Below are 25,816 nucleotides of genomic sequence, written 5' to 3'. Positions count from 1 at the left end.
AACTTTTCTGACATGCTGAGGTGACATTAGGACACAGACCGTAGAAGCGACTAACGCCATGCTTAGGTTATCTCATTGGTTTTATAATTTAAAGATAAAAATACAGATACCATATAAGGGAATGCTGAGGAAGCATGAGAAAATATTTTATGTTGAAAACGTTTACAGTGAGCCCTGGTATATAGTAAAAAAAGGTGTCTTCTCTGAACTTATTGAAAGATAACACACGCGAACCCAACGGGAGTTTAAGGTCCCTAAGTTAGTTCGCACTAGCATGTGGGAGTATTTCTCTAAGCAGTGGAATGAGTTAGGGCAATTACTCGACGTGGCGCAGCGTTATCTGTTCGCAGGGAATTAGCACATTATTGCCGTAATTCAAACTGCTCACGGTGCACCGCCAGCGTTGCGTGGGAGGTGGAGGGGGACGGGGGGGGGGGTGCGCATTGAAACCAACGATTTATGGACGTGTAACTTGTCCGATTTAATTTCCGATACGACTAAACCCAATTAGTCGGCAGCTCGATTTATGTATCTATATATAAATAAATTCATAACTAGGTTGAGTTACGTTTATAGAAAACTGATAAGTGTAAAGTTCTATCCACTTAATGGTTTAATCACACCAATGCAATTATACGAATATTATTAAGGAAACACTAAGTCATCTGACAGCCGCTTATTTTCGATGTTGAGTAAAAAATACAGTTTCCATTCGATGGCATAAACCAGCGCAGAGATTTGGGAAAAAGATGGCAGACTGCGTCAATTAAAAACAACTCGGAATCTGATAAAGGAGGGCTCACGGCGCGGCGTCTCCTTTCTAATTACCGCTCAACTGATTTCGGACGAGACACCCAATTAAAAATAGCTTAATGTAAGCTCAGTTCCGCGCAAGGGAAAAAGAACGAGCAGGCGTCGTATTCTGGATAAGAAAGGAGAAAATATAAAATGTTCATTCCATTAAATATAAAAATATACCTTGACGAATATATAACATCATTTAAAAAAGACCTATAATGCATTTTTATATTTGTATTATAGCACTTTTCTAATGATAGACGACAGTCCCCATACTCAGCAAAATTACAAAATATACGAGTTGTAATGCTATTTATCACCCTGCAGATTATTTTGCAAACACGTCGCGTCTTTCCAAACGATCGTTTTTTAAACATCAGTATCAATGGCGAGTCGTTATCGAGGCACGCGCGTCGGCGGCGAGGGCGCCGCGCCGGTACAAATATCTGCGCCGCCCCGCGTCGACACTAAGATTAATGGAGGGCATTCAAACGAGGCCGTCATCGCGTGTCACTGGCGCGCCCCGGCTGACGAGTCCATCGACGCTCCGTTTTTATCGCGCTCTGTGGACGCGGCTTTGTGTTTGCTGTTTAACTGAGATACCAGGCTATTATGCACGACTGCAGCTACACCATGGAGTTTTTTAAGGGGTTTTTCATAGCGAAATATATCGTTATTACAATTACTTTTGTGCGTACAACTTTTTTTTTATCTTTGGATTGCGAGCCTGAAGACTCCGGCCACCGGTGGATAGATTGGTTGCACCGGTATTAATTCAAAGTGAGGAATTTCCGCACAAACCAAATTTTGGTCGAAGCTCTTCGGTATGACACGAATGGAAACGAAAATCGGGACTATAGTTGTGGAGTCTAGATCTATATATTATACTAAACACAATATACATAATATTATTGTGTGTAAATAAACATGTTATTGCGCACTTGCTAAGTTTTATCGCTGAGCAGGATGACTTCGACATTAAAAACTCCTTTGTACGAAGTTAAACAAAACAATAATATTATTGAGTTTTTCTGTTCCAGTGAAACGCTGTACATAATTAAGTTAGTATATTGGAACAATGCCTGTAGATTGTGGTTTGAATAATATCAGAATATTGCTAATCGCTCGGAGTGTTACGTGACCTAGTTCATAACTATTCAATGGGACCATTATTGCAATAGTTGTGAAGTGTACGTAATTTTTAGTTTAACAATTTTGTTATTTAAGACAGCCTACGATTAAATCTTATACCCATAAATCAATATACAGTTACTTTTATGTTAGTGTCAATGTAGATGCTTTTCAGAAATGAGCGTCGCTACATAGACAATGTTTTGATTATAAATTAATAGAACTAAGACTTGTTTAAAATTAATTTTATGAAATATTTGGCCTGTGGGGTATCGGTATGTCCTACTTAGAACTTGGAGATGGATTCAAGGCGATGCGATGTATTGAGTTACGGGTACAGAGTGAAGTATGTGTGAGTGGATACAATATGCTGGTGAATAAAAATGATTAATTCTAATATAAAGGTACACAAGTTGATTCTTGATCGTGAACGGGTTGCTTCCGACCAATCGCGAACGTCTCGCGTCATTTGCCGCTCGGCGTTGCTGGTATGTGGCGAATTAATTGATTATACTTTATATTTAATGTTGCATTGTTTGCCATTCCTTAAGTCTTACTGGTGCGGGTCTGGTATATAGAAGGTACTCTTTGTCATTAATATTAATTGTTGAATGCGTCACTATTCGTTTCCAAGAGTGTGGTGACGGCGTAAGTGGTCGCCGTACAGTTTCGTAGATTCACATACGAGGACGCGTCGACAACGCGTTTGACATCAATCACACGCTACTGTTTTTTTAAGGTTTATATTTCGTTGCTTAAAAATATTTCTCGTTTAAACAATACGTTTAAAGCTCACCCAGTTCGATATTGCCACGAACACTACAATGGTTATAGCACATGACCCCGTTATTTGGCATGGGGACAATGCCCTCTAACGGTTTAATGCAAGCAGTCGGTCGCCAAAACTTGGCCTACATAAAAACGTTACAGATGGGACCCAGCAAAGGCCGCGGGAGTTCGACGGGACCCGAAACAACAGACACCAGCAACATAACTCCACACTACAAGCATGCTTTGATAGTTCTTGCGATGAACCTAATCATTTTATGTTCTGAGATCTTAGATATAATTTTACGCTGACTTATTACGCTTACAGGTGGATCCTTTATTAATTATTATCTCGAAATATTTTAATGTAACAACTAATCATCTGGATTCTAAGATCATATTCCTTAAAGCTCGAGGTATGTGATTGTATTTAATATTATGGAATCGTTATACGTAATCGCTTGAACATGTAATTAGCGGCGAAAGCTTAATTGGGTGTGGAACGAACTGCCTAGACGCATGTCTGCAGGTTCAAAACACAGGGGCACACACCTCTGACTTTTCTATAAATGAAGTGTGTATTCTTTGTGAATTATCGCTCACTCTATCGGCGAAGGAAATATCGAGAGGAAACCTGCATACTTAAGAAATCCTGGATAGGTATTTTAAGGGTGTGTACTGTGAGAAGTCTACCAACCCGAACTAGGCCAGCGGGGTGCACTAATGCTTAGGCCTTAGTAAGAGAGATTAGTCTCTCTCAGTAGTAGAAGAGGCCTGTGCCATGCAGTGAGACAGTATATAATGCAGGGCTGATATTATTATTATAATCGCTAGAACCTGAATATTGCCAATTCCAACTTACCATCAAAAGGTTATCTTGGAAAAATCTTTCAATAAAGAAGACCATGGAATCAAATAGATACTTATCGATAAAATGCTTTCGTCGCTCGTCCCTAATCCATAAACAGTGGGTAGTTAAGTCCCACACGCTAGTGGCGCGGGATGCGGCACGTGACCGGGGTGTCGATGCGCTGCGAGGGTTGGTACTTGCCCGCGCCGCCGAGTGACCGCCGCGTCGTGAAGAATCCCCGCGCCGCGCACACGCGCCGCTATACCTTCATCTCGGTAAATGTTTGTGTTGGGGTTTACTCGTGAGTACTGAGCTAAGATGAACGCGGATTGGGTTGGGATTCTACGTGACATTTTAATTTATAAATGACGACTTGTTTATCATCTCATAAAAGCAGCGTATTTATACGTTGTAGTCGATGAATTCTTGGGGTTTTTCCCGACGCGCGAGGTTAGGAGTACATATATCTTTTTTATAAGAAATAATTTGCTTTGTTATACAATATGGCCGATGTGATGATACACTCGCAACCTACAATCGTAAGGTTACGAGTCTTATAAATAAGTTCTCGTAGCGCCATCTATTTTCATTGATTAAATTGAGTTTTGAGAGGAAAAACGAATTGTCGCCACCGCTGGGGTGATGAGTGGAGCGGTTGGTTTTGTTGATGTTACGACCGAACGTCAAACTTCAGTGAAGAGAGCCCGGGCGTGCATTGGCGCCGAATTTATTCACTTTATACACGATTACATGGCATACCATAATCCGGTGGTAAGCCTTATCAGCATCTACGTAACGCGACGCCCGCGAGATATCCTGTTGTAGTATAATATAATATGTAGTTGCACGGGACCGTCCCAGCGCGATGCCTTTCATCAACTCGTTTCTGCAACAAAGGTGTAAAGAAGCTTCCGACCTCCGACGGAAGCTTAGTGCCTACGACCTAAGATGTTTTTATTACATAGATACGTTGTCCGAGCTCAATACTGGCAAGACGAAAGTAAGGTAATTGCCCGAATTGACGGCCAATGAGCGTGAGGTACTAACGTTGCTACGTAACTGTCGATGTATATATATCCTTTTCTAACGAATGTATGCTGCATATTTTTATTACTTTTTCGAGCCAATTTGTAAGTATATGTACAGATACGTGAATATAGCAAATAGTGCGCCGTTTTTATGTGCTATTTTGTTAGTGTATGACGCGTCTATTTGTAAAACGTCATTGTCTACGACTATTGTATGACGTAGCGCTCGAGACCAGCTACTCTTGAGGTTCAGAGGGATTTTACTTGTGTGGTTCAAATCTACTAGTTAGCCAATGTTAATTAATGTCAGGATAAGAGGTTATCAGAGTCTACATTAATTGTAGACTCTGACTCTGCGTGATATGTTATCAATATTTTATTGAATTGTTGTGGGAATAATACCTATTTATACATCGGTACAGGGTGTCCGCCGGCAGGCTATTGAGTTTCGAAAACAATAAAAAAAAACTGTTTTTGTTTTTAATAATTGATTTATCGCGGGACCCTTGGTTATTACATGAAAATCTAAACATTTTTTAATAAAAATATGTAGGAAAGGATATAAAAAGACTTAAAACACGGAATATTAAATAAATATAAATCTTCAAGCACGTCACGCACCGAACCAATATTTAACTAACATGGCTAAGGCATGGGGATTCTCCAGCGAAGCATGTCTTCCGAAGAAATTGCTTTTGATAATTATACTTTTGATTTATAGAAACTTCTAATGCAAAACTATAGTGCAGTGTCATTCATTGATATTGAAAAAGAACGCAAAATAGCAACGTCTACTGAACCCCCTTTCTTCCCGCTATTGCGTTGTGATTTAAAATTTACGAGTTGCAAATCAAAAACTGTCAGAGCATAAACACTCTTTATATTGTTTATCTGACTCGTTAACGTTATTGTAAGTTCATCAAGGTCAGAATAAAAATATTATATTTTGTTAGCTTTATCATAATTTTATATAAAACGCTTTGCATTAGCTATATTTGTTTACCATTTAACAGGGCGAGCCTGGATAGATATTACCGTTTTGTCTATTTGGTTTCAACATTCGTCTGCACGCTGATGTTCATAAGTTAGAAGGACGTTGCAACTTCGTAATCACCGAGAATTATATAGTAACACCTGAACAGAGCGACGAGCAGTTTTTTGCAATCATTTATATTTCAAAGTTTTGATGTAACGTCGTAAGTTGTAACTTGCTTGTATGCTATATATGTGGCATATGATTTATTTGCCAAAAAGACTTGGAAAATACCGGTATCAGTCCTCACAAGCATCATCGAAGCACTGCAATAACAACACTCTTAACGTATATTATTTATAGCTTTTGCTCGCGGTTTTGCCCGCGTGAAAGAGTTTTACAAGATGAAAATACAAGCTATATATTTAACTGGAATAGAAGGAAACCCATGTCCTTCCAGGGTTTTAAACTATCACCATGCCAAATTTCATCGAAATCTTTTGGGTAGATTGCAATATTTTTTTAGAACTCTTTAAGAGGATCAATTCCATAATACATGATTGTTACGTAACTTCAGCCGTTTACGCAGCGCACGCAACGCTTTCAAAAGGAATAAATTTTACTCGGTTTTGCAACATTTTGTATTGACGCTCCGCTCTCATTGGTCATAATACGCCTAAAGGCTATAAAACTTTTCTCAGTAAATGGGCTAATCAACACAATTTTTTTTCAATTCGATCGAGTAGTTCGTGATATTAGCGCCTTCAAACAAACAAACAATCAAACTCTTCAGCTTGATATATGTAAAAGATATGTATAAATCTCAAGCATTACTATACCAATCGTAACGTCTAAACTCTAGAGTGTATTATATTCTGTAAACGAAAACTTTTAATTGCCCCTATGTCGCTATTATAATTTCGTAAATCTGTATTAGCTGTACGTTTTCCACAATCAATAAAATAAAATATAGTAATTCATAAATACCTACCTCTAGCGATCTTTGAGTGTAGTGGACCCAGAGATTTCCTACATAAAAACTGTGATGATGATGATCTTTCATTTTAAAGGGTTATCCAGTACGTATGATAAACGTTTGGGTTTTTTTAAAACCTCTTGTGGTAAAATCGATTTATTCTTAGAATACTGATAAAAGCAAACTTATTTTGTTTTGTTTCATATTTTTCCTTATATTGCGTGCAATACTACATATACCTACCAATGATTCTTTTTACCATTCAAATCGTGTAAGCGCGCTGAATCAAGACAGCCTCAAAAGCACCAAGGTTTGAAGACATAGTACTTGCTGTTTAGCAAATTACTTTTTTAAATATTATCCTTTTCTTCTTCTATTTTATGAAACTTATACTAGTGGCTAGCACTATGTTACCGTTAATAATTCTGGCTCACATGAGTAGCAGTGGTGGTGTGAAAAGAGTTTACATTTAATATAATTATAATTATTACAACTAAATACAATCGAATTTGGACCTAATCAAATCCAAGTCTTGATTAGTTCTTTCTCTTTTGTAAGTAAAAAATTGACACATAAATCATGTTAGTTCTAACTAAATATGCTGATGATCATGACGATACAGGTCGAAATGGTTAAGAGCATCTAAATTATTATCATCGATGAGGAACGGCGGCCGCGGTTAGTGCTGTGAAGTGTTTGGAGAATGTTTAGATAGGGAACGAATTGAAAACTTATGTATCCCATTTTCCATCGATCATGAAAAGATTAAAAGATAAATATTAAATACTAATAACGTTGTAATAAATGCAGTTGTACTTATAAGTGAGATAAATATCATAGTACATGTAAATTTCAAAGAATCAAAATATTATGCAGACACATAATGACGTCTCTAAACGAGGCTACTATTAACTTTAAAAAGCATTCTAAATTCAAAATTGATCCTTGTTATTCACCCTGTCGAGATACGCATATCCATAAGAAAGCATTGGAACAGTTCACAAACCTGCTAGGATCTCTGTTGCCGCTCTTTGGTACAGTCCGCGCGGTATCGACACCGATAAATGTATCGTTTTAAATACACACGTATATACGCGTGTCATGCATTTATCCCCGAAGGGGTATACAGAGGCGCAACCATGCCAAGTACCAACTTATCGCCAAGTGTGTTCCGTCCCATGATGTGATAGGAGGCGAGCCTATCGCAATATCGGGCACGAATTCCAGACTCCGGACTGATACTAAGCAAAGAAACCAAATATCACTTTGCCCAACCCGGGATTCGAACTCAGGACCGCAGAGCTCTGCCGTACCGCGCATGCTGTACAACTGCGCTACTGAGGCAGTTAGAATACAGACGTGGTAGAACTTCTCAAATGGAGACCAAGTACCGACAAGCGCAGCGATAAACGTTCATCTACAAGAGGGATAGACGACTGGTAAAGGTCGCGTGAAATAGCTGTATGCAGGCTGAGCTGAAATAGCTGTAGTCAATCACAAAATTATACAGGGATTTTTTTAATATGATCAATATCGCAATTTAGGATAGATTTTTTTTTTTTTTTAATAAAACCATAAAGAAAATCAGCGTTACATCATGTATCAATTGATGTTTAGAGTTCTACAATAGCTGCACGCGTGCCTTGTTCCAGCAATATTTATTATGCGGTTCAAGTCCGCAAACCATATTTTCTCAGTAAAATCGCTAACGAAGCCGCCGGATTGGGATGCTGTCTCAACAACAGTACAGCGATACAGAAATGTACCGGTTTATTAATTTTGTGGCGGCACGATTTACGCACAGCGCCATCTAGTCATGATTACTGGGATCATAACATGAAACAGACAATTACAAGTCCTGACCGCTCATCTGCTAAAGTCATATTGACAATTAATAAGCTTCTCTTTACACAGAAGAAAGCAAACATCTGTTTCTCCAAAGTGGCGACTATCTACCCGTGGCTAAACTCTCATATTTATGAACTCCAGACTCACGTACTCTCGAATGTGAGTCAGTTTATATTTTATATTACATGTATCTTACGGGGAATGACCTAATTATTTTCTGGTACTCATTGATACGTTACTGCATTTTACTACATAACTGAAATACTAGAGATGCAAGCCAGTTCCATAACAGTTACGTGTCACGCCTACTCAATAGCAACACCAGAGCTTTGGTTGTACATTATTCCGTTGCGGCAATATTTTATAATATCTACCAAGCAATAAGTATGATGGTATCTTAATATATTTAGCACCCTAGCCAACATCAGCAGCACTTGGTGCAGCAAATACATTAAACGTTTTGTACCTACCATCCTGCAAGCGAATTGTAGCACAAATTGACTGTCTCAGTGGCGTAGTTGAATTGCAGCCAGACTGCTCAGTTAAGGTATAGATTTAGATTCCCGGGTCGAGCTAAATGCTATTATGTTATCCTGTTCAGTATCTGACTACCTTCGAAAATAACAAGTGTGTGTAGATATTTTTTAGCTTCGTACACTAGTTACATATGTAAACTTTAACTATGCCGAATCTCACTCTACTCCACGCACATAATTTTCATAGAACGGAATCCGAAGTAGTCACATAACACAGTACAGTATTAGTATCAAGGTCCTGAATTCTTTAGGGAAGGAAAAACAAAATATTATACAAATATAATGTTTTGAATCAATCTAATGTCAAAACCCGTTAATTAAAGCCATACAAGATAAGATATTTTTCAAATGTAGTTTTTCCTTCTTTGAACATGGTATTATATAAATTATGAAGGTATAATATTATTCTCATTTGGCTGAGTAACACAGTAAATGGTCGAGCGTTGGTAAGTCAAATCGACTTAACGGCACCCACAAATATTAGCTTTCGGTTTTTTATAACGAAAATAATTATTTATCAGGACTTTTAGAAAACTCATCCTTCCTTAATGGTTTGTATCTGGTATAATAAACGGTTTTCGGCAGCAGAATACGAGCCTGCAGCTGAATCCGCACGCTTTCCCTCACAATATAATAAAAGTTTTAAACAGAAATAGCAGAATAACAGTTAAATAGAAGGTTCATAAGCATATAGACAACATTAAGGGAGCCGGGACAGTAGCTCGCGCCGGTGTTGTGCCCGAGTGGCGCGTAAAGTTTTAATGTGCTCGTCGATAAAGAGGCGCTCTAAGGGCGCCGCGCGACCGACTCCCGCCGACACCCGCTAGCCCTCCAATTTCATGGCACGTTAAAAGCATAATGTTATGTTTACCGGAAGTAGGTATTGCCAAGTTGCGATATTGATTTTTAGTTATTCTATGTATTTTTCTAAATTATACTCGCATAGAATTCAAATCCAGGGAATAATAATTATGGTTTTTGAGAACATAATTCATCCAATTGTTAGTGTTTGGAGAACTCGCCCACTTATCCGGATCAGCAGATTTGTCTTTAGCCAGATAGATGGTTAGTGGAACAGAACGTGCTGAAGTATAGACAAGTGTAGTGTAGGGCACCAATCGCTCTGCACAATGGTCAACCAATTATAAAGGAGGACCAGAGAACGGTACTTTAAGATTTAAATACACCCACTTTATACCTGTGTTTTAATCACAGTGTGAATAAAACACAGACAATATAACTAGGAAGACGTATTGTCTAAGATTTTAAATATGAAAACCATCATCAAAATATTATCTTACTGGTGAGAAAGGTATACTATGATACCTCGTGTAAGATGAACGCCTTGTCACTCGTCAGAAAAATATGTTTGTGAAAATTGTGCGCGGAGGGAGTATACACTGACGTTGAGTCAACCACTTATATCATGCGTATCATTTGTTTGACATTCGAGTGTCGGTCCTGTCGCTCACAAGGCATGTATAATATGTTCCTTATAATCGTTATGAGGGAGGGTAGCGTATTTTTTAATAATATCTGTTGACTTAGCGACGTGTGCAGTGTACACGTGACGCAAAATCACCATATTAGCGTATGACGGTATTTCGCGTTCCAAAGACAGTTTGCATTATACATTCCGTGAGACAGAACTATTCGATATTAGGGATTTAAATATGATAGCTCTATTGGCGGTCATATTAAGACGTCGCAGTAACATATTTTTCCTATTTACTCGATATCTAATATTCATCACTTACCGGTGACATCTGAAAAATTACGTTGCATATAAAATTAAAATAATTTTAATATTAAAATACCCACAACTTATAATATAAATAATAAAAAAATCTCGATTGTATGAAAATTTTGAATTAAACATATTATAAACTTAGCTCCTTGGTGTATCGACTTATGACTGATAAAGCATTCATTTATTGCCCGACAAAGATAAATACTCATATTAAAAAATCATTTTCTAAAAACGCCGTTATGATAAAATTTACCTGGTTTTTTCGTCGTACAGAAATAGGCTGCCCTGTTATGATGGGTGTTTTTTAAACTCTCTATATAGTTATTAAAAAGGAACAGCATTTTTAAATTTAAAATTCCATATTTTCTTTGCGTTTTCTGTTTTCGATGCTCAACCGACCATTTCGTAACAAGGTTCGAAAACTGGCAGAAGGTTTGAAAGTGCAGCAAAGAAAAAAAGATGCAGTTGATCAATGTTGCCACGACTGATGATGACTATTACGCTTCATATTAATTGTATGTAAACTAATAATATATGTGAGATTTATGTTCAGCAGTGGACTTCATGTAGCTGATGATGATTATGAAATAGTTGACAGTCCTAACCAGCAATTGCATAATAAACTGATGTTTTTAGTAATGAGGGATGCGGCTACATCAGTGTCGGCAACAACAAATCGACTTAACGGCACCCACAAATATTAGCTTTCGGTTTTTTATAACGAAAATAATTATTTATCAGGACTTTTAGAAAACTCATCCTTCCTTAATGGTTTGTATCTGGTATAATAAACGGTTTTCGGCAGCAGAATACGAGCCTGCAGCTGAATCCGCACGCTTTCCCCTCACAATATAATAAAAAGTTTTAAACAGAAATAGCAGAATAACAGTTAAATAGAAGGTTCATAAGCATATAGACAACATTAAGGGAGCCGGGACAGTAGCTCGCGCCGGTGTTGTGCCCGAGTGGCGCGTAAAGTTTTAATGTGCTCGTCGATAAAGAGGCGCTCTAAGGGCGCCGCGCGACCGACTCCCGCCGACACCCGCTAGCCCTCCAATTTCATGGCACGTTAAAAGCATAATGTTATGTTTACCGGAAGTAGGTATTGCCAAGTTGCGATATTGATTTTTAGTTATTCTATGTATTTTTCTAAATTATACTCGCATAGAATTCAAATCCAGGGGAATAATAATTATGGTTTTTTTGAGAACATAATTCATCCAATTGTTAGTGTTTGGAGAACTCGCCCACTTATCCGGATCAGCAGATTTGTCTTTAGCCAGATAGATGGTTAGTGGAACAGAACGTGCTGAAGTATAGACAAGTGTAGTGTAGGGCACCAATCGCTCTGCACAATGGTCAACCAATTATAAAGGAGGACCAGAGAACGGTACTTTAAGATTTAAATACACCCACTTTATACCTGTGTTTTAATCACAGTGTGAATAAAACACAGACAATATAACTAGGAAGACGTATTGTCTAAGATTTTAAATATGAAAACCATCATCAAAATATTATCTTACTGGTGAGAAAGGTATACTATGATACCTCGTGTAAGATGAACGCCTTGTCACTCGTCAGAAAAATATGTTTGTGAAAATTGTGCGCGGAGGGAGTATACACTGACGTTGAGTCAACCACTTATATCATGCGTATCATTTGTTTGACATTCGAGTGTCGGTCCTGTCGCTCACAAGGCATGTATAATATGTTCCTTATAATCGTTATGAGGGAGGGTAGCGTATTTTTAATAATATCTGTTGACTTAGCGACGTGTGCAGTGTACACGTGACGCAAAATCACCATATTAGCGTATGACGGTATTTCGCGTTCCAAAGACAGTTTGCATTATACATTCCGTGAGACAGAACTATTCGATATTAGGGATTTAAATATGATAGCTCTATTGGCGGTCATATTAAGACGTCGCAGTAACATATTTTTCCTATTTACTCGATATCTAATATTCATCACTTACCGGTGACATCTGAAAAATTACGTTGCATATAAAATTAAAATAATTTTAATATTAAAATACCCACAACTTATAATATAAATAATAAAAAAATCTCGATTGTATGAAAATTTTGAATTAAACATATTATAAACTTAGCTCCTTGGTGTATCGACTTATGACTGATAAAGCATTCATTTATTGCCCGACAAAGATAAATACTCATATTAAAAAATCATTTTCTAAAAACGCCGTTATGATAAAATTTACCTGGTTTTTTCGTCGTACAGAAATAGGCTGCCCTGTTATGATGGGTGTTTTTTAAACTCTCTATATAGTTATTAAAAAGGAACAGCATTTTTAAATTTAAAATTCCATATTTTCTTTGCGTTTTCTGTTTTCGATGCTCAACCGACCATTTCGTAACAAGGTTCGAAAACTGGCAGAAGGTTTGAAAGTGCAGCAAAGAAAAAGATGCAGTTGATCAATGTTGCCACGACTGATGATGACTATTACGCTTCATATTAATTGTATGTAAACTAATAATATATGTGAGATTTATGTTCAGCAGTGGACTTCATGTAGCTGATGATGATTATGAAATAGTTGACAGTCCTAACCAGCAATTGCATAATAAACTGATGTTTTTAGTAATGAGGGATGCGGCTACATCAGTGTCGGCAACTGTTTCGTTCCTAAGCCCCGCAACCGCGAGCCGCCCACGTCACAGCATGAGCGACGACAACGAGCGGGAGTCGTGCCTGCGAATAAAACCATTGTGCCGCACCACTATTGACTCGCGACCGTTGCCAGTAGCTATTGTAATGAGATACGTACAGTATCGCCTTGTGTATCACGCTCTCTCGATGGGGGTAGGTAGGTAACTATTTGCCGTACGTGGTTTTGTTTCATCACGTTATGGAGCATACCTTACATCATATTCGGGTCATATTCAAATAAGTAAACCCTCAGCTCACGAATACCTGACCAAAAACAAGGCTTAGGTTCTCACCATATTGACTGCTAAAAGACCAATGACGCGATTCTACACAACTGACAATTATGATTGGGATTCGATTTTTGCCACCAAGCATGTCTGTAAGCAATGGTTATAATGAAATATTGCTATTGTTTATCGACTGTGATGATGTTTATCATCAGGTAAACGACCTACGTCTCGATATTGAATAGTATAAAAGTAAATGTATGTAATTGGCACACTGCCAGGCGGGCGGCGGTGCACGCCCATCTGATTACCGCGGGTGAAAGTGAAACACGTTGGAATGCAAAGGTCAATAGATTGTTGTGATGAGCTGCGAAACGCGAGGCCGAGGGTTCAATACTCGGACAGAGAAGCGTATATATTTATAAGCAAATGGGTCGGATATAAACTGCTCTCCAACATAAACATCAACAATACTCAAAGTATCACGGATGCGCTATAACTCTTTAAAGAATTAAAAATAAGGTGGGAGCAGATGTTTCGACAATCTCTATGAGTTTTGTACACATAACATATTCTGTGAATTAAAGTACGCGTGGAAATTAGATAGGCACTGATTTTATTTGAAATATAAATGTAATCTTGTGTCTATGATCTCAACGGTCTGTTTTACACGACTTGTTGGAAGCATAGACTGTGGCTTTTGTATTTGGTCGGCTAATTTAATGGGGCCAATATGAAAGCATGTTTGTTAAAGGAAATAACATATTTTTTTCAAATTCGTTAATAAATGACTGTTCAACATAACAAACATTGAAAACCAGTCCACATCGAATTTAGATTCTGCTCGTTTCTTCAAGTCGTTTAAAATATCTCGTTCATTGACCGCTCACTACTATCGAGAGCCAATGCATTATAAACACTTTCGTTTGTAGCTGATTTAATACAACCCGCATTTAGGATCCCTCGCTCTCCACTAATCGAGAACAACATGAGTGTTGTGTTTGCATTCATTCACTCTGTTTGCAAAGTGCATTCACCTTTATTTATTGAAAACGTATTATATACAACTGACGAGGAACTGGGTTTGCTTCTCAAATCAATTATTCGGTTTGAGTCTAATTGAGAAAAGAAACACACTTATTTAGTAATGGCACTCCCGACGTTGGTATTTGGTCCGGTAAATAAGACAATATTGCATGGCGCAAACGTGCAACGCCATCTATTATCGTGTACTCGAACTATTTTATAAGAGCGCAAAATTAAAATAACTATCGGAATTGAAATGCACCAAAATTTTGGATTTGATCCAAGGATAATCGACTTCTTTTTTGGTTACATTTACTGCAGAAAGGTAAACAGGATAAGAAAACGTACATGTAAATACTTTGACGGTACGTAAGGTCATTAATCTGTATCAGTCCAGCGTGGTGACGAAACTCTCCGTCATTAGTGGAGAAAGCCCATGATTAACACTGGAAAATTTAATACGACTGATAATACATAGTATTGTATTAGAAATGTTGACATTGCACTGATGCGACAACTTGGTATTACCCACGATAATGTACGAAATTGCGGCAAACGTAATCTCCGCGATGACTGCACGAGAATAAATAAACCCAAGCATTAGTTATAATGATATAAATATACAAAACAAAAAACACATCTCGCCTTTGGGCAATGAAGGGGCAGGCAGAGGTACAGGGCACCCACTTATCATAATGGGTTATTTGGGAAAAATAACGTTGTTACAATAAAATATAACTTAACAGTATAATATAATATTATAATTTTAATTAGCTAATGTAACAACAACATTTCCAGCATTTCCTACATATTATGTAAAGTATATATATACATATTATAACCATAGCCATGTTTAAAACGTATCTTCTTCCATGTCATTGTGTGATAAGGGACGAGACTGTTGCTAAATCGCACGCAAATTATAGACTCCGGACGGATACCGCACAAAAAAACCCAATAAGCATCACTTTGCTCGATCGGGGATCCGAATCTGGGACATCAGAGCGGTGTCGTATGGCGCACATAAATATACATGATTTTGAATACAACGATGATTATATTTTTATTTCCTATAAAATAAAACTAAAGACTGTTGAGTATTAAAAATATTCACGTTCCCTATCACAAGTTAATATTACAAACATAAAATTTTGACAATTGAAATAATAACGCTCAACTTTCATAAGTATGAAATTTTTTTTGGCTTTAAAGCTTAAAAATACTTGTAGTAAATATTATTTGAGATACAAGTTTTGCATCGTGAGTACCTTAATGTCATCAACTTTTCCTGTAAGACAGCGCATAATCGAATCGATGTAGAGATCATTGAACCAACGTGTTCCTACCTTGTTGTAAAATAAAAAATAGGGTTACTACACAACGAATATATTTATAAGAAAACAGCCCCTAAAAACGCAAACATATACCCAGGGTTATACTAAACTGTACATTTTACTGCGTAGACTATTAACGCCAGTCGACAGCCGTTCACACGTGTTCATGATTCCGTACTGAGCAGTTCCAGGTACCATTCCGGGCGGAGCGATGGCGACAAAATGCTGCAGCCTGCTGTCAATGACCGGCAGCCACTTAATATGTTAGTGGTCAAATCGCGGTTACGCTGGTTGGGTGTATAACGCGAATGAAGCATCTGGACGGTATGCATACCCTCTCACAAATCTCCAAACAGCATTTTTTTCACGTGTAAACACTTCTACTCTACTTTTCAAACGCTCTCCTTTGGACGTTGGTTTTAAAAAAGACCAATAACTGTTTTATGGCTTTGAATGACGAGACGAGCTTGCCGTTCGTCTGATGGTAAGCTATACGATCGCTCATAAACAGTAGAAACACCATCTAACACCTTGAATTACATAACATTGTTTGGTATTCCACTGCGCTCGCCATCCTGAGACATGAGATGTTAAGTCTTATTATGTCCAGTAGTTATATTGGCTACAATGTCCCACAAACTGAAACACATCATCAAAATTAACATTAATTTGTTTGGAGTTACCATACCAGTATGAGGGATCTTATCTGGACGCGATCTAAGTCTTATCAGTGCTGACCGTAGAACCGAGCTTTAATCTACCTTTTTTTTTTTTTTTTTGGTTTCGCGGAGAAAGTCCCTTATTACTACCGCCCAGCCTTCGTGGGGGGTGACTGAGCGGTTATGCTGGGGTAACCGTGCCTTACGGCCCGGCGTTGAGCCGCCCGGATTTGATGACGACCTTCGGGCGACCGCCGGGCCGAGTCCCTAACCCTATATACAACTTAACCTATGCACGGCCTACCAGCTAAAACTCCGCGGTGGCCCTCTTCGGCGCATTAGGGACGGCTGCGGGCTTCCTCTGACGTTGAAGTGTCTAGTCTGCGACCGCAGCCGCCCCTGCGCGGTGCCGCCTTGCGGCCCGTCTCCTATGGGTGGGGGGCTCAGAAGCCCCCGCGCACCGAAGGACGCCCTCGGCGTCTACGGCAGCATGAGGCCAACTACACACTGCCGTCCATCCCGGGGTCACCACAATGTGCTAAGCATGCACAACCTACACCAGCGGCCGACAGCCCCTGTTGCCCGCCGGCGACCCCCGATGGCCCCTATTAGTCGCCTTTACGACAGGCAGGGGATACCGTGGTGGAATTCTCCAAACGCCCCCAGTCCACAGGGCGGGAGACGCCGGTCAGTCGTCCACCCGGCGCCTCCTACGTCTTCTCTGGCGGCGAGAGGGATCCTCCCTTTCCCGATCCCTCTCGGCACTCTCCTTCTGCGAGAGGACCATCTCGCAGAAGTGGGCCACCGCACGCCAGGCCCCCTGGCTGCCGACCATGGAAGCGACCACTGCCGGCAGCGAGAGGTCATCTCCGACGACCGACCTTAGAGCGCTGCGCTCTTCGTCCCAGGCTGGGCAAGACTCCAGAGTATGTTGGGCCGTGTCCAGCGGGCAGTTGTCACAGTGGTGACACACGGCTGCCACCTCAGCCCCTACGATATGACACAGATACTCACCGAAGCAGCCATGCCCGGTGAGTACCTGCGTCAATCGGAAGGTTGCCGCACCGTGGCGCCTGTCCAGCCACTCAGCAAAGACAGGTCGCACTGCCGCGACGGTCCGGAGCCCCGCTGATGGGACCTCCAGTCTGAGACGCCATTCCTCCACGGCGGCTCGCCGTAGGGAGGCCCTCTTGGCCTCTACTTCCTTCGGGGCCGGACACTGCCCACGACTGATCGCCTCCTCCCTCCAATGAAAGGTGTTGGAGAGAGATTTGGCGTCCAGATCCCAGGGCAGAAATCCGGCCAAAAGACAAGCCGCCTCGAACGAGACAGTGCGGTACGCCCTGATCGCCCGCTGCGCCACCACGCGCTGCGGGCCCCGCAGGAGAGCGGCAGAACGCGCTCTCAGGGCGTCAGCCCAAACCGGGCTGCCATATAGTGCCATGGACCGCACGACCCCGTGGTACAACCTTCGGCAAGGAATACTAGGACCTTCCAGGTTGGGCAGCAGGCTAGAAAGAGCGCCCGCTGCCCGGGACAATTTCGTCTTCAACTTCATGAAGTGGGTGCGAAAGTCCCACCGGCTATCTAAAATTAGACCCAAATACTTCATATCTTTGCCGATAGGAATCCGCACCCCTTCCACAACGATGTGGGCACCGGCTGGTGGCCCTCTCCGAGGCCCGTGAAAGCAAATGGCCTCAGTTTTCTCGAGGGCCACCTTCAACCCTAACCGGCGAATCCTACTAATTACGTGGCCGGTGCCCACTGCCGCCAAAATTGCTGCGCCCTGGAAGGTCCCAGATGTCGCCGTGACCAATGTGTCATCAGCGTAACACGTCACGTCGACGCCCCGGAGATTGGCACCACGGAGCACCCAGTCGTATCCGATGTTCCACAGGAGTGGGCCCAAGACCGAGCCCTGTGGGACACCGCACGACATCGCTCTTCGGTGCCACCCGTTGGCGCCCGGATACACCACGTCTCTGTTAGAGAGATACGCGTGCACCAGACGCCGAAGATAGGGTGGTACCACGTGGTACCGCAGTGCCTCGTGGATGCACGGCCAGGGTAGCGAATTAAACGCGTTTGAAATGTCCAATGAGACTGCCAACACCACTTTGCCCCTGGCCACTGCATCATCCGCCTGTGACTTGACCCGCAGAATCGCGTGGACGGTGGAGCGTCCCCTTCTAAATCCATACTGGTTATCGGCCAGATTTGGACCGACCCTCTCGAGGTGCTCGACCAGGCGAGCATGGATAATACGCTCGAAGAGTTTTGCAACCTCGTCGAGCAACACGATGGGTCGGTAGGCCGACGGTGACTCTGCGGGTCGCCCCTCTTTCTTCAGCCGGACGAGCTTCCCGGTTTTCCAGCGCGCCGGAAAGACGCCCTGCTCCAGACAGGCGGAGAACAGACTGCAGAGCCTCGGCCCTAGATGCTCGAGGGCTAGCACCCAGGCTTTCCCGGGGATGCCATCGAGCCCCGGGGCCGTGTTCTTACTCCGCAGCCGAAGCACTGCCGCCCGCATTTCCGCGGGCGAAACCTCCGGGATATCCCTTGCCGAACTCATTACCGACGATGACGCCACTTCCGGAGGCGCCATCGGTGGAGGAATGGTCTCATCGGTGGCCGGGAACAAGACCGCGACTACGTTGGCCACAAAGTCCGGCCGGAGACTCTCCGAGAGTGGGGGCGCCGCTGGGCGAAGTTTATTCATGACCAAGCGATAGGGGCGTCCCCACGGGTCCCCGTCGAGAGTCTCCAGAAACTCCTTCCGTGCCGCGACCTTGGCCCTATGAACGGCCACCCGCAGCGCTCTCTTTGCCTCTTTGTAAAGGCCATAGAGCCGCCGCTCCTGGTCCTCGTGCTCTTGACTCCGAAACCGTCGACGACGATGCCTGGCGTATCGGCGGCGCGCAGCAACGCAGAGCGTGCGCAACTGCGCTAACTCCGCCGACCACCAGTACACCTGTCGCCGCGGCGGACGACGGATGGCTCGGGGCATAGCGGCGTCGCAGACATCCGTCATTGCTACCCCGAACCACTCCGCCTCCTGCTCGACCCGCACCGGTCCCTCCGGCTGGGGGAGCCACGACATAACCAGAGCGGCCAGCCCTAGGGCCTCTTTGTCGAGGCGACGAAGAACCCACCGCGGGAAGCTTTAATCTACCTAGCATTAAATCTACGTAGTATGGAAACGGCGGAAAGCCGTCAACATGCGAACAATGCGTCTAAAAGGAGCTTTACGTTAAATGTGAAATGACCTGTCTTATGAGGACCTAGAGTTTCAGACTATGGTAGTGGATTCTAGGTGGATTGGAAGGTGATTGAAAGGGACAAATGAATCATATCGTTGACGCCATATACAAGTTGCGATCATAAAATGTTACTCGTCATCAGCAGCTGTTGCTTGTCATTGAGCCCGCTAATTATACTGTCGATGTTAATACGATGACTTTCATTGACAAAACACTTAAACATCTCGCCTTTCAATTTTTATTCAAACAACTTACGTTCATTCATGCCACAAGCTCTTTTATGAACACGATCTATGAAATATCTAATCGTAATTGTAAGAAGTACACTTATAATTAGACGCTTTCATGACAGCGACACGGGGCGGACGGGCGGACAGGCGGATGGACGAACGGGCGGCTAGGCGGAAAGCGGCGGATGGGCGGAAAGCGGCGGATGGGCGGAAAGCAGCGAACAAGTGAATACGGTCAACAGTGGGCGGATAACGTCGCTCGATGAGGATTTATTAATTGCGAAGTTGTCAGCACTTCATCGACCGTCGTTTGATTGATCAGAGCGGCTGATAAAGAGTTGTGGCTTTTGTTCTCTACTTGTGGGCAGTAATGCGAGACGGAGACAACAATATACTAATGCTCTAACTAAAGTGGGATGGTGATATTCTAAATATTAAAGAGGATGTCTTATTACAGTCCAATGAGCTTGTCATGGCTTAGTGGGAGACTGATAACATAATTCCAATGAATGACGAGTTAATTAATAATGAAATAGAAGCTAGCGAGTAGATCATGGTTTCGTAAGATTGTAATGGAGATTTGAATGAGATGCCCAAAGATAATATTATGGTTTCAAAATGAAATAAGCTATTTATTACCTACGAGCTAAAAAGTATGAACAATATATTTATTAAAATATGAGAGCCAAATACTAATATTTTTATATTGAACTTATGGCGGTATACGGTCGTTTAGTCTTTATTTCACATTAACAGAATGGCTATGATTATAAAATAAAATTAAAATAGTACTGTAAAATATAAGCTTTGCGAGATGTGTTTGTAAACAACATCTTTAAAATGCTAACCAAAACAAAAATCAAACACCTAGTTTTATAAAGTAGCAAGTGATTTACGTGTTATAAAATATTTTTTAAGTTAATAAATGCCCGCTCGTGGACACGTGGACTTCAGCGCTGCCATTGCACAGCGTGATGTGATTATGAGTCTGAGTATGGCGAGTGGCGCGGCGCGGCGTGTTGACGGGTTTGGGAGCTAACCGCATAACAGCGACCTGTCGCGCGGCAACATGCTAGTTGACGTCGCGATGTGCATAGGTTTATAATGTTCTCTTATTAATTCCGGACCCGATATGTATAGGGGCCGTGAGGGAATCGACGTATAAAATAATATTACTGTAGAGTTTATATACGTGATCTACTTTTTAGTTTCATTACCTCATCCAAAGCTAAAACAGATGCCCTGTATCTATTACTAACGTAGTCTACTGCGTCATCAAATTATAATCTAATTCCAATAGGAATATTTATAAGAGGTTTTAGAATAATAATATAAAAACGCATGTTTTCCAAAAGCTTTAATTGCATTGTTGTGACAATAGGCCACGTCATTCATAAAAAAATATCACCTTCGCTTTCGGTAATTAAACAATATGCAAGTGACTCTCGTGGACTTATACTTCTTACAAATACAATAGGTTTAAAACAAACGGATCGCAAACTCTTTGACCCGCTACTCAAAACACTCACCAATAATCACTTCGATACCTGTCTTAGATAATTATAGGAGTTAATTAAACTTTAACCAACTCGCAAACTCCGGTAACTCTAAACCTGAGCTTAACAGTATAAAATCGTTATTGATACCGTCGGTAAGTTAACCTATTAACTTGATAGTTAATCCGCGACTTACTCAACTTAGCAGAGCTTCTCTTAACGGGACATTGGAGGGGGGAGGGAGGAAGGCACCCCGGTTTATACGCAATGTACACGCTTTTAGAATACACGTTAAGGTCATAAATAAAAGGCTTAGACAGTATATAATACAGGGCTGATATTATTATTGGTGTTTGTAGGCAAGCTTGAATTGTGAACCGTAAAGTTCTGCGATCGTTTCACAGAATGATCAAAATAGGTTCGTGTAGGTTTTTCAAAATGAAAATAAGTAAACATTTTCTAAAATGTTTAAAACGTAGTAGGTACCTTTTAAGTTGCAGTGCATTGTAGTTCAAAGTCTTAGATAGTTTTGCTATTGGTTAATGGCGAGCTGTTGTCTCATTTGTAATTGCTCCGTTGTAACAAAAATATAATCGACCTTATTAACTTACTCGGAAGATCGTTACACGCTACGTGTCAAGTGTAGCTTTCGGCGCGGTACACACTACACGCCTAACTCATGTTTCATTACATATGATTACATTACAAGCGCCGCATCTCGTCTCGCGTCTCGCGTGAGCTACGCCCTTATTAAAATGTATCGCTCAGTGCGTTTTGATTACTCCATTAAGGAGATTGCGGGTTAGATTCTTTGTGGCGGTGGATTGTCGCGTGATGTGAATATTATATTACTCGACATCGTTATGTCACGCAGAACATGTAGGCGATAAAAGTAACATGTAACGAAATTAAATGTGCATAGATTTTGTGTTAATATCATCAATGTGGCAATCTTAATTGTATGTATTTTATACCATTATCAGATACAGGCTCTTACCCTCTGTAAACTCATACTACAAAGATTATGCTATGACAGATTATGGTTTTTATATGACAGGACTTCTCAGAGCCATCGCACCGCAATCGTATAGCACGGCCCTTGTAGCCTCGCCATTGTTAAACACAGAACACATGCGCTCTCCATCAAACACAAAGGCCTGCAGCACACTGTGCTCGAACAATCCGATCCTCCACTCCGTGGGGAGTGCGGTTGCAGCGCCTGTCTGTGCCTCACAAATCCGTGACAAAAAGTGCCGCGGCGGCGGGCGGCGGGCGGTAGACGGGCGACGCCGGCAAACAATGCTAACTAGACGACAAAACACTGATTACCAGCCGCCGCCCTGATATCCGCCTAATGAATTCACCCAGCTCCGGCTCACTCGCTATTTCAATTACTGTCTGCCGGTACTGGGGTACAATACATACTCGAAACAAAGACGCTTTAACGCGTACATCGTCGCTTCTGTAACCAAGTCCACGGTGATTACTACTACATAGAACGCAATGGACTTTGTGTTTGATAAATCGCTGTCAGCAATTGTAGCGGTGACCGATGTCTGCATTTAGAACTGCACTAATCCCTCTTCATTAAGGCATTACCTTTGACATACACGTGCAATGCTGATTAACTACGGTATTAAAAAGTTGTGAAATGAACACAGCCGGCAATGGATTAAAGACTTGATAACAATCTGCACCCGTGTATTTGTTCATAATGGTTTGTTTTGTTTGTATTTCATTGGAGTTAATTAAGAGACGGTAATACCGGTCCTTTGTTAATAGAATTGTGTATCAAAATAGTAACAATGACTCGGTGGCGAATTATTTTAAGATACAGAGTATTGTACAAAAAGAGTTTTATATTTTATTTTTATTGTACATAGATAATCAGCTTTATTATTTATAATATCCTTTTATAATGGTAATTAGTCGAGTGATCCTTTTTTCAATAGGTAATTCTCAATTACGATAATCTATTGCAGATACATATTATGAGCCTGCAATCAGATAGTAAATATCTACCTCATTATTTTCCATCAATTTTGAATTTTAGAAGCAAAAGCATCAATATATTTTTTATATTCATCGTAGCTGACGTATCTTTTAATAATTTCAGTACTCTTTACATAACTTAGTTTATTTTCTGCCTTCATTCTCCAAAACCCAGTAAGTTTAAAATGGTAGATGTAAAGTACACACTCGTAAACAGTACGTATAAATGCACCGTACATACCTACATGTGGAGCAAATAACATCAGCGTGGCGGAACGAATACCACACACAGATCGCCTTAAACGAGTCGAGTGCAGTCTAGGTGTCTGCGTTCTTAATTAAACAATTCTAGGTTGATAGGTGCGGGGGTGGTGCGGGGCGGTGCGGGGCGGTGCGGTGGAGGGGCGGACGGAGCTCATGATAGCTGTCGAGTGCCAATAATTGGTGCAATTGGCATTCCTCGCGACGGCCGGCTCCTGCTTAACCGCAGGAGGGCGACCCCGCGGCTAATGAACCGCCACTGTACTGCGCAGTGCACTCGGCCGGGCTGGTGTTCACACGCGACTCTCCACTGCTGCAGCCTACAGCCCTAACATATGTTAATTGAGGTGCTTTGTAGTTAGATTGTTTGTTTATAAGTACGAGTTTTAACAAAATAGCTGTGCTATTGTGTTACATGATGTGTGCGGGTTCTTTTATATTCAAAACCTAGATTTTTACCTATTATTATACTATGTCCTAGAAATGTAGACATTACTAATACGCGTAGTTAATGTAAAGCAAATATAACAGCTAAAAGCTACACAATATGTAACATGTTCACGTAAATAAAGTTGTGCACATATTCTTGCTTGACTTGAGTGTAGCAATAAACTATACAACAAGAGTATCGGCTCTATAAACTCCGAGTCATATATGAAAACCGATGCGTTAGTGGAGCACAGTAAGCTATAAGTAAGGCGCCGGGGCCTCAACTATGTCTCAAGATAAAAACTTAGCACATTAAGTGCGGCTGTCGGTTAGCCGGCGTCTTTGTTCGGCGCATATCTTAATAAACTTGTGAGCAGCGCAGTGTCGAGAGAAGTGGTCGCGCACGTCGGTGCATTACTTCAAAACTGTTGAATTTAGCTCAAAGTGAGCGATGTATTATGAAACACGAGTTACTGAAGCGCTACTTTATCGGCAGATACTGCGGCGAGCGCTCGCTCTCTGAACTTTCAAAATTCTTAATGGCTGTTCAAAGATGTTTTATTTAGCACCTTCGTTGTATGATAGCAATTACCCACGAAGGATAAATTCTAATGAATAATGTGAATATTTTATATTTCATGTTTACTGTTTTTCTATCTAGGTAGAGTAGTTGTACTGCAGTGCTTTGAGGTCCTGAGTCCGTTTCCCGTGTCGGGCAAAGTGTTATCACATTATGGGATGGAATACACTTGGAGAAAAGTGGGTGCCTGGTTGCCCCATGGACACCCCTTCAGGGATTAATGCGTGATGTGTGTTTGTTTTGTAACTGTTTTTCTCGATAGTTGCCACAGTTATGCCGACTGGTTTCTTTGTTGTATCGAGATGGTAGAGCTATACTAATAGTATTATCTACAGTTGAAGCGTAAAGACTCATTTAATGCTGCGTTTCGTTACCTTAGAGTAGTTCTCGGAAGCCTAATAAATCCTTCATTCTGACCAAGTTCTACAACTTATTAAAGAATGTGAATTCACGCAAAATTCCTCTAATATACGGATATTCAATTTACGCAATGATTTGATTTGATGATTAATGCATTGTGTAATCCGAGCTTGAGCCGAGAGCCTGCCGTAATGTTCAGAGCAATAAGTCCGCGGGTAACATTTACACGACTTACTGGGCAGTGATATAGTATGCTGTTATCAAAACTTTTTACAGGTTAAATTATACGAGTAAGTATATAAGTTTGGATGTAGAGTAATGAAAGCACGAATTCTTTCATTAATAGATAGCAATATAATACTATAAGGCATCTATTAGGGGTTATTATACAGATACACTATATTTCTCTTGGTAGATGAATATTCGCATCGTTGCCTTTGTCGATACAAGCGAGCTCGTCTAACAAAGTTACAGTTTTTCCAAATGGAAAGTCATTCGTAGAGAGCAGAGAGCGGCGAGCGGCCGCCGCGTCAGACGTCCGCCGGGAGTGATACGGCAATCCACGCGGAAGAGCAGGGCTGCCAGCGACATAAACACTTTAAGCTCTAACTTTTAGTATGACACG

At 41.2% G+C, this 25,816-nt stretch overlaps 1 protein-coding gene across 1 annotated transcript in view; it reads right to left on the bottom strand.

Annotated features, from left to right (window-relative positions):
* LOC115451917 (collagen alpha-1(XIII) chain-like) overlaps positions 1-25,816 on the bottom strand; it is a 229,590-nt gene that overhangs the window by 33,871 nt on the left and 169,903 nt on the right. The window lies entirely within an intron of this gene.

Source organism: Manduca sexta, chromosome 21, assembly GCF_014839805.1.
Source record: "Manduca sexta isolate Smith_Timp_Sample1 chromosome 21, JHU_Msex_v1.0, whole genome shotgun sequence".
Lineage (NCBI taxonomy): Eukaryota > Metazoa > Arthropoda > Insecta > Lepidoptera > Sphingidae > Manduca > Manduca sexta.
This window is presented reverse-complemented; position numbering and strand designations above follow the sequence as displayed.